We start from the raw sequence: 10,764 nt of genomic DNA, 5'->3' as shown, positions 1-10,764 counted from the left end.
GGTGTCAATATTACTTCATTAAAATATTTAGAAGTTTTTCTTCTTTTTTCATGCTCTAAAACAATTCAAACAATGTTGAAAATATGTATTCTTTAAAGACTTATCAAATTTCCCTGAGCCCATTGCTTTTTTAAATGGGAAGTTGGTGAGAGAGCTTTTTTGCAGTTTCCCCTGTTTTTTCTGTAGATACTAGTTTGTTCAGATTTACTGTTTTGTCTGGAGCTGGTTTGGGCTAATTGCATTTTTCTAGGAAATTATATATGTTATCTGGCTTTTCAAATTTATTTACACAGAGTTGAGCAAGGAAATCTATATGGTTATTGTCATTTTCTGTAGTTACAGTTATTTCCTTCTTTTAAAAAAGTTTTGCATATTTGTGGTTTATTTCAGTTTTTCCCTGTCATTTGCTGCTATATAACAAGCCACTCAAAATCTCAGTGGCTTAAAACATCAAGCATTTATTTCCTGCTTGTGGATCTACAGGCTGGTGGCAACTCATCTAGGTTAGGCTGGGCTCTAGCTTCCAGGTTCCATGTTCCCTGTTCCATGTGTTTCTCATTGTCTTCAGTTTAGTGGCTACCCTGGAGTCCCGTGGCACAAGATGAGTGGCAGTAGCACAAGAGGACAAATGGACACATGACACCTCTTGAGTCATCCATCCTGGTACTTGCATGCTGTCATTTATGTCCACATTTCATTGACCAAGACAAGTTATATGGTTAAAACCAACGTTAACAGTATGAGAAAATACAGTCTGCCCACTATAGTTGGTGTAACTGTAAAGTTGCATGGCAATGGAAGTGACTGTATAATTCTAAGACTGAGTGGGCATAAAGAACGAAAGACAACAATTTATTCTGCCACAGTTCACTCTTTTATGTATTTCTGTTTACACACCTCCCACATACAAAATACACTTAGTCTTATAAGTCTTGCCAAAGTCTCATCCAACTATTATATCTGGGATTTCATTTATATTAATTTTGAATTTGGTTCCCTTGACTGAAAGAACTATGAATTTAATGAAATTATTTCCCCTTAATTATCCAACATGCAGTGATAGAGCAGGGACAGGCTAACCTCCACAAGTATACCCATTCAAAAGAGGATGCTGAGGAAGTATGTGGTCATCAATGGTCTGTAGCAATCAATACTCAAATATTGTCTGGTTACCTTATCTTGGAAGTAGAGTATTTTTCCTTATTAGCTTACATTTTGTTCCCTGGGAGTATGTCCTCATTTTATTGTTCCCCATGGCTCTTGATTCTGCTGGCTGGGAAGCTCTTCCTTTATCCTCACATTCCTTAGCCACTTCTGAAGTAATCATTAAAGAATATGCTATTTTATCTTACTTCCTACCAGTAGAAATCGGAGGAGGCCAAAAGTCTTTGACATCTTAAATAATTATAGTCTTAATCCTGACTGGCAGCACTTTTAATGATTTATTTCATAAGTTCTATAAGAAGAAATAGTACAAAACATCTACTCATCGCAATGCAATAATTCCGATATGTAATTAAAATAAAGGCTGAAAATAAAAAGCCCTCATCAGTCAGAAAATTTAAATGGTCTCTTAAAGAACTTTTGGCTGAAATCTTTGAAATCAAAACCAAAATTTTAGAATATCTAAACAAATGATAAAAATACTGTATGTAAGAACCTATGAATTTCATCTAATGGTGACTCTGCAGGTCCTTTCATCTGCATAAAACGGCTCCTAAAATGTCTATTGATATGATCTTCCGACTTAGCACCTGTAATTAATTCTAGATAGGGAAGCATATTTCAAAAAGAAGTATGGGTATGTCTGTCAAAATAACAGGGATCAAATATGTAGAAAACCCATGAAGTTTTTGAGAGACTTGGATATTGGTTTATGCTCTATGAATATTTGTTCTATGAATAAATGTATTTATAATATATATAATATATATGCTCTCTGAATATGTTTTTTGGTGCATAAATAATAAAAACTATTGTATCTTCTTTTCAGATTGCTGTCTTATTCTGTTAGGACTTTCCCCACAAATTTAATCTTGCTTTCAGTCTTGTACAAAATTGAAGTTGTCTTCTTCTACTTTTGTATTTTCTTGGTTATTTATCCTTTAATTTTCAGAATCACTTCGTTTAGGTGTGTTTGCATAGGACATAGAGTTGAGGTTTGCTTTGAATTTCTTTTTCTTTTCTTTTTTTTTTTTTTTTTTGTTTGAGACAGGGCTTGCTCTGTTATCCAGGCTGGAGTGCAGTAGCATGATCATAGCTTACTGCAGCCTCGACCTCCCAGGCACAAATAACCTTTTCGTGTCAGCCTCCCAAGGAGCTGGGACCACAGATGCATGCCACCACATGCCGGGGTAATTTTTACATGTCTTGTAGCAAAAGGGTCTCACTATGTTGCCCCAGGTTGGTCTGGACCTCTTAGGCTCAAGTGATCCTCCTGCCTTGGCCTCCCAAAGTACTGGGATTACATGTGTGAGCCACCAGGCCTGGACTTCAACAGTTTCTTTTTAAAGGTGAGTTTTCCTATTCATATTTATTAATATGGCAGATCTGTTTCGTCTCAGTTCTAATATTTTAGCTGTGTCCCGCAAACTTTGATGTGTTGTGCCTTCATTTTTGTCCAATTAAATATACTTTCTCTCTTGTAATTTCCTCTTTGACTCATGAGTTATTTACATGTATGTTGTTTAACTTCCAAATACTTGAGGATATTCTGGCTATTTATTTGTTCTCACAAGCCCATCAAACGCAGTCTTTATATCTGTTACTCTTTTTTTGAATCTATGAACTTGCACTGCCTCTCACATTCTTGTTCTTTCCTCTTTCAATTTCTGTAAAATATATAATGTCTACATTGTCAGGGCTTATGGCATTTAGTTTTTGTTTTACTTTATTTTTTACTTTTTAGTTATAATTCTACCATTAGTTCTTCTTACATCTTTGGCTGATTGAAGAGTCATCTCATGATTAAAGTTTTTTCTAAAATATACTCTCCAAGAAGGCTTATTATAAAAACAGTATTCCCCAAGTTCATTGCATATAATAGCTCTGTGACTGTTGCCTTTATGTTTGACAGTCTGTCTACAAAATTCATGGGTCACATTCTTTTTTCTTTAGGGATTTTGAAATTCTTCCAGGGTTTCCAAGAATTGAATATTGCTGTGATGAAGTCCAAGGATAGCTGGAATATTTTTCTCATATAAATGATTTGATAATTTACTTTGTTTTCTAAAGTATTATTTCATTATTTTTGAAATACAGTAAGTTCAGAGTATGTTTTGCCGTTGAACACACTGGGTCAGATTCTGCTGGGATGTGATGTCCATTTAGTATGTCAATTCAACATATCTTTTATTTTTGGAAATAATTTGCTTTACTCCAATTTTTTCATTGCCTTCATCTTGATCTCTTTTAAACAAGATCAGGCACATTCAGGGTGGCATGGCTGTAGACTTGATCTCTTTTAGGTAACCATAATTTTCTTCTTAATATTTTAAATATATTTGGGTGCTAATTTCCATTTCTTGTTGTTTTCCCCAGTTTTATCTTCAATATCCTCTACAATAACTATCCTATTTTGTGCTTCTTTCATTTTAACTTTTATTTCTGTGATGATTTTTCTTTCAATCCTTTTCTGAAATTTGCTAGTTCATGCTTTATTTTCTTCTTTTTACTAACTCTTCACTATGTTTTCACCGCAGTTGCTTCAGAAGGGCATTGATTCAAGAATTTTAAATTGACTATAGTGTTTGGTCACTCTTTTCATCCGCTACTTGTCAGTGAATGTTCATCTTCTACCATTTATTTTCTTTTCCCTTTACTCTCTCCCTACTCCTATCTATTTGGAATAGTTCTTGGGATGCTTCCTTTTGATTACTTAGTTGATTGAGGTGAATTTTTCTTGGACCAGCCATTTTGAGAAGTTTCATGTTTGGGAGGAACTAGGGCTATGTTCTGCGCTAGCTGGAATTTCCCCCATGACCCAGGATTCTTGTGTCAGGTTAATTAGCCTTTACTTCGTCCCAGCCCTTAGAGATGGCTCCCATAAAGTTTTCACTGAGTTCTGTCTCTGTTATTCTCTCATTGCTAAAGAGACAAGCTGTTTCCTGTAAATATGCCGTCTATGTGATTTCTCATGCAGTCCAACATTCTCTGCTTCCTAGTTCTGGGGAAGCTCTTGATGCTAGTTTGTGCACTCATCCTCCTGCTGCAAATGAATGATTTTTATTTTGCCCTTGTCTCTCACTGCCAAGAAATATACTTTGCTGGCTCGTCCACAATCCAGGGTCACAGTCTGCTTTTCCCCCTTTACTTTCTGCCACACATATCTCCATTTGACCTCTGCTTTTGGCAGCCTTTCCATTTATTTGATGGCATGGGATTTTTTCTCGCCTAGTTTGCCACAGATAAGTTTGCATTTCTTATTTCTCATTCTCTTCGTGGCTTTCAGAACACTCCCGAGAAAATAAGGAAGATATTCTGACTTTAAACCACATCTTTAAACTAGAAGTTCAATTTATGAATTGTAAAAACAGGTGGGCTTTTTATGACATTGCATTGCAATGCGTTGATGCTAGCTTTTTTTTTTTTTTTAATACTTTAAGTTCTAGGGTACATGTGCACAACGTGCAGGTTTGTTACATAGGTATACATGTGCCATGTTGGTGTGCTGCACCCATTAACGTGTCATTTACATTAGGTATACCTCCTAATGCTATCCCTCTCCCCTCCCCCCTCCCCACAATAGGACCTGGTGTGTGATGTTCCCCTTCCTGTGTCCAAGTGATCTCATTGTTCAATTCCCACCTATGAGTGAGAACATGTGGTATTTGGTTTTCTGTTCTTGCGACAGTTTGCTGAGAATGATGGTTTCCAGCTGCATCCATGTCCCTACAAAGGACATGAACTCATCCTTTTTTATGGCTGTATAGTATTTCATGGTGTATATGTGCCACATTTTCTTAATCCAGTCTGTCACTGATGGACATTCGGGTTGGTTCCAAGTCTTTGCTATTGTGAATAGTGCCTCAATAAACATATGTGTGCATGTGTCTTTATAGCAGCATGACTTATAATCCTTTGGGTATATCCCCAGTAATGGGATGGCTGGGTCAAATGGTACTTCTAGTTCCAGATCCTTGAGGAATTGCCACACTGTTTTCTACAATGGTTGAACTAGTTTACAATCCCACCAACAGTGTAAAAGTGTTCCTATTTCTCCACATCCTCTCCAGCACCTGTTGTTTCCTGATTTTTTAATGATTGCCATTCTAACTGGTGTGAGATGGTATCTCATTGTGGTTTTGATTTGCATTTCTCTGATGGCGAGTTTTGATAACAAAGACATTTTTAAGAGCACCATAATGACCAATATTTTGATTTTACTTAGAAAAAAGAGGGCATCAGAACAATCTTTTTTGAATGAGTTTTCCAAAAAGCTACAGATAATATCAAAGTTGTATATGGCATATCCCCAAAGAAGTTTTTCTGATGTCCTTAATCATGATTCAAATATTCGTTCATCTTGTGATTTTTAAAATGTATTATTTAAAAGGAAGATAATATAAATAATATATGGAAGAACTTCCATAATATTGAAGTGAATTGTAGCCAATTTAGTGAGCATGGGTCCTTGTTTGCCTTGTTTTATCAACCTATGTAGATTTCAAAAGTTTTGTCAATTGAAAAATCCCAAGTTCTATAAATTTGGAAAGGAGACTTTATTTATTATAAAAAGCGTTACAGCCTCTAGGGTGGCCGTCATCCTGACAGACTTGGAAGTGTAGCCTCTGGCAGAGACCTGAAGGAGGCACTTTGAAGGAAGGGAGTGTGGGGCTTAGCATTTATGCTAAATGGGTTGGCCGGGTACACATATTCAACAGGTTATAGGAGCAGCTACGGATATTCATGAAGCAGGGCCTGATACATGAACTAACATGCATGTTTCATGCATCCCATGTTCACTTTGGTGTGGAGGCGTAACATTTACATTACAGTTAGGCCTTGTATGTCAAAAGGTGAAGCAGGGAGATGAAGACACTCAAGTGTGTAGTCTCTTTAAACTGGCTGGGACCAGTCCATGGTCTCTGGTCTTTTATCAGGAGAGTTACTGAAATCTGTCTTGTCCAATCAAAGCTGTAGTTATGGCTTGTGGAACAGGGCACCAGTGAGTCAGCATCTGGTGGTAGAGGATTATTTCAATATTGCTTTTATTTCAATATTGCAGTTATTTCAATATTGCTTGTCTTAAGGCCTGTGCTTGTTTAGCTTCTATAGAAGAAGAAAAACCTGTGACAGTTAGAACCCAGCTTATTCTTTAAGTGTAGGGGTACTTGGCTTAATCCTTGACTGGTTGGCCTTAGGTCCTGTTTGTAGTTTGGTATCTTATTGCTATAGAGTCCATTGCATCAGTCTTCTTTTTTTTCTTGAGATGGAGTCTCGCTCTGCCACCCAGGCTGGAGTGCAGTGATGTGATCTCGGCTCACTGCAAGCTCTGCCTCCTGAGTTCACACCATTCTCCTGCCTCAGCTTCCCGAGTAGCTGAGACCACAGGCGCCTGCCACCACACCCGGCTAATTTTTTGTATTTTTAGTAGAGACAGGGTTTCACCTTGTTAACCAGGATGGTCTCAATCTCCTGACCTTGTGATCCACCCACCTCGGCCTCCCAAAGTGCTGGGATTACAGGTGTGAGCCACCGCGCCCGGCCTGTTCCATCAGTCTTATGAACTCTATTTTAACACTAATGCTGATCAGTTGTGTCTAAACCACACAAAGAGGGGATATACCAATGTGTGTCCAACCTCCTGTCCTGTCGTGGCCAGGAACTCAGTTTTCAAGGTTTCTCTGGGTCCCCTTAGCCAAGAGGCCAAGAGGGGGTCCATTCAGTTGTTTGGGGGCTTAGGATTTTATTTTTAGTTCTCAGTTTTATACTGTGAATGCTAGTTGATTAAGTGAGAAGTTTGCGGCAATTTTTAAAGAAAGGATAGATATTAGATTGCATTAAAGATTACTTCCTTGATTAAACTATTGTTATTAGGGAGAAAGTAAGATTGGGCCTGAGTAATTTTGAATGTAAGAATGTAACTCTGTATAAACAGCAGTTTCTCTAATTGATACTGCTTTATTAAAATATCATTTTTTGTACTGGTGAAAGAGTAAAACATTAAAGGAATTTTTATCTTAAAATGTTCTCATTCTTATAATTTTGGGGTGCAGATTTTTGGAAGTTTCTCTGTTTCTCACTCTTCAAAGGATAAAAGTCCTTTAGCCGAGAATAAAACATATCGCGTTATATTTTATTAAAATAATTATTGTGAGGCCAGGCACGGTGGCTCAAGCCTGTAATCCCAGCACTTTGGGAGGCTGAGATGGGCGGATCACGAGGTCAGGAGATCGAGACCATCCTGGCTAACACTGTGAAACCCCGTCTCTACTAAGAAATACAAAAAACAAGCCGGGCGAGGTGGCAGGCGCCTGTAGTCCCAGCTACTCGGGAGGCTGAGGCAGGAGAATGGCATAAACCCGGGAGGCAGAGCTTGCAGTGAGCTGAGATCCGGCCACTGCACTCCAGCCTGGGCGACAGAGTGAGACTCTGCCTCAAAAAAAAAAAAATAATAATAATTATTGTGGCTGAAAATAAAGAGTATTACATAACACTTTATTAAAATAGTTCTCTGCAATTGACATCTATATTTTTTCACTTGAGACTACTTCTGCTTACTGGGAGCATAAGTGCAAAACAAATACACAAACAAAGCAACAGCCACCATCTCCAAATCTTAATGTTGTGGTTTGAAAATATGTACATAAATTCTTTGATACACCTCCTTTCAAAGGGTGGAGCCTAATCCCCTCCTCTTGATGGAGGCTAGACTTAGTGACTTGCTTCTAACAGAATATGGTGAATGTGATGGTGTGTGGATTTTAAGAATACCTAAAAGAATCATTGTATTTTTTCTCTTGATCCCTGTTTTGGATCACTCAGTCTGAGGGGAGGCCAGCTGCCATGCTGTGAAAACACTCAAGCAGTCCCACAGAACGTTCAAGTGGCAGGGTACTGAGGTGCCCTGGCAACGGCAAGAAACTGAGGCCTTTGTCCAAAGCCATTAAGTGAGCCATAATGGAAGCAGGTGCTCCGGCCCCTGGTGGTCTTGAGATGACAGCAGCCCCACTGTCTTGACTGCAACCTCAAGAAAGACCTTGAGCCAAAGCCATCCAGGTAAGCCACACCTGTATTCCTGACCTACAGAAACTGTTAGCTAATTCGCTTGCTTTAAGTGAATACGATTTTGCATAATTTGTTATAGAGCAACATATAGCCAAAACATTTCATGTGGCCAATTTCATTCTCTCTGTAAGGACACACCAACCTATAGTCCCTGGAGTACACAGCAACCTGTTTAATTTTGTACCTATGGTCCCTGCAGTACACAGCGACCTGCTTAATACCCAGCACTTGTTTGCTTACATTTTAGTTTCTTGGTTCTGTTTTCAAAGATCTTGCTATACCAACATCTCTTTAACAGTTGAACGAATAAAAAGAAAAGTACGAAAGCTTCCAGATTTTTTTCTGGATTCAATTAAGTCATAAAAGACTTAACATTTTTGCCAATTGAAGCAGACCTCTTGTTCAAATAAGCATATCAGACACCTAAGTGGCTTTTGGCAAGAATTTCTAGAAAAGGAGTGATTGAAATTAATACTTCTCTGAGCCTCACTTCCTAAAAATGCTGCTAGTAAATAGAAAACGACAACAATAACCAACCCTTTTATCTCCCCTACTATTCCATATAGGCCATAAAAGGAGAAGGACTTGAGGCTAGTTATGAAATAACAGCCTAAAGCTGATAAAGAAGACCCAGGGCAAGCTCAGAACTGGAGACAATGCGTTGTACAGGAAAATAAGAAATAAACAGCCATGTATAGGCAACATTATCAGTGATTATTGCCTTACAAAGTGACAGGGGCTAACATAGGTACTTATAACTGGTGCTTTGCTAGATTTATACACCAACTAAATTCTAAACCTATTTTCTGCCAGATGGAGTTAGGTTGTGGGGTAATGAGTGTTCAGTGATCAAACAATTCCTTCTACCTCATCTCCACCTAGAGACCAGTTATTACTTTTTTTTTTTTCTTCCTTTCTTGAGACAGAATTTCGCTCTTGTTGTCCAGGTTGGAGTGCAATGATATGATCTCAGCTCATTGCAACCTCCGCCTCTTGGGTTCAAGTGATTCTCATGCCTCAGCCTCCCAAGTAGCTGGGATTACAGGTGCCCACCACCACACCTGGCTAATTTTTTGTATTTTTAGTAGAGTCAGGGTTTCACCATGTTGCCCAGTCTGGTCTCGAATTCTTGACCTCAGGTAATCCACCCACCTCAGCCTCCCAAAGTGCTGGGATTACAGGTGTGAGTCACGGCACTCAACCTAATTGATTACTTTTGAATGCTTTATTAGGAGCTAGAAAGGTTCTTCCTGCAAATATCTCCTCTAGTTGAATAATAATACCATTTCGAATTTTATCTCAACCAACAGTCACTAGAAGGCAGGTGTGTTCCAAAAAGATCTATTCGGATGATAGTAAGTGAAAATTGGTTTCTTTTGATGGAAGATCAAAATATATCATTTAAGAACAGTTTATTTCTTCAGAGAATTTATCTGAACACATCACCTCATAAAACTTTTATGAGTATAAATTAGTATATGTAGTTTATGAAACATGCCGTCTTTTGTGGGAGTAAATCATGAAGCAGCTTTATGTTCTCATACTACTACTGTCTTTCAACAGTGCCAGTTAAATCCCCCTCTCCTGTCCTTTAGCTGCTCTTTAGTGTCAACTAAAAATGAAACAATAGCGGATTAAATGCTTATTCATCATTCTTCCTGGTCCCTACTTATCGCTGATGATTTCCTTTGTTGCTGTTAATACTGACACCAGTGTATTCCTGGTCACTTTCAGGTTTTATTTTCGCAGAGTAAAAATTTCAGTTTTATTTTAACTATTAAAATGTTGAGTCCAATCAGTAAATGTTGAAACTTGAAATGCTCATTCAGTTGAAAAGTTCTTGCTTCCCCACCTCAGCCCGGTTTTGACGCATGCCTGGAAACCTGTTACTGGGAAGATAAGGGCAGGGTTGGTCCATTTGCTTCCTGCTATGGTCCAAATGTTTCTGTCCCCCGCCCCAAATTCATACGTCAAGATCCTCACCCTCAAGGTGATGGTATTAGGAAGTGGGGCCTTTGCGGGGTGATTTGGTCATGAGGATGGAGCCCACGTAAATGGTTGTCAATGGGGTTAGTGCCTTTATTGAAGAGGCCTGAGAGAAACCCCTCGCCTCTTCTACCATATGATGATGCAGTGAGATGGCGCCATCTATGATGGGATTAGGTTGTGGACCCTTACCTGACACTGAATCTGCAGATGTCTTGATCTTGGATTTCCCAGCCTCCAGATAGTGAGAGATAGATTTCTGTTGTGTATAAGCCACCCAGTGTATTCTGTGATAGCAGTTTGAACAGACTGAGATACTTCCTTCTGTCTTCTTTGTGCTTTCTCCTCACTTTCTGGTTACCCTTTCTGGCCCCTCCAGGGTTAAGCCCAGAGGAGAGAGGATTGGTGGGAAAGGTCAGAGTCCTGATCAGAGCTGCTCCTGATGGCCGAGCAGGGAGACAAGGCTACCATGGAGCAGAGCACCACCCACCAATTGCAGGGAATAAGGGCTTCCTGGAGTGTTTTTCTGGAGTGTGCCCCATGGAAAAT

The sequence above is a fragment of the Chlorocebus sabaeus genome, chromosome 3 (genome assembly GCF_047675955.1).
Source record: "Chlorocebus sabaeus isolate Y175 chromosome 3, mChlSab1.0.hap1, whole genome shotgun sequence".
Classification (NCBI taxonomy): Eukaryota; Metazoa; Chordata; class Mammalia; order Primates; family Cercopithecidae; genus Chlorocebus; species Chlorocebus sabaeus.
The sequence above is the reverse complement of the archived record's forward strand: the minus strand, read 5'-3'. Positions refer to the sequence as shown.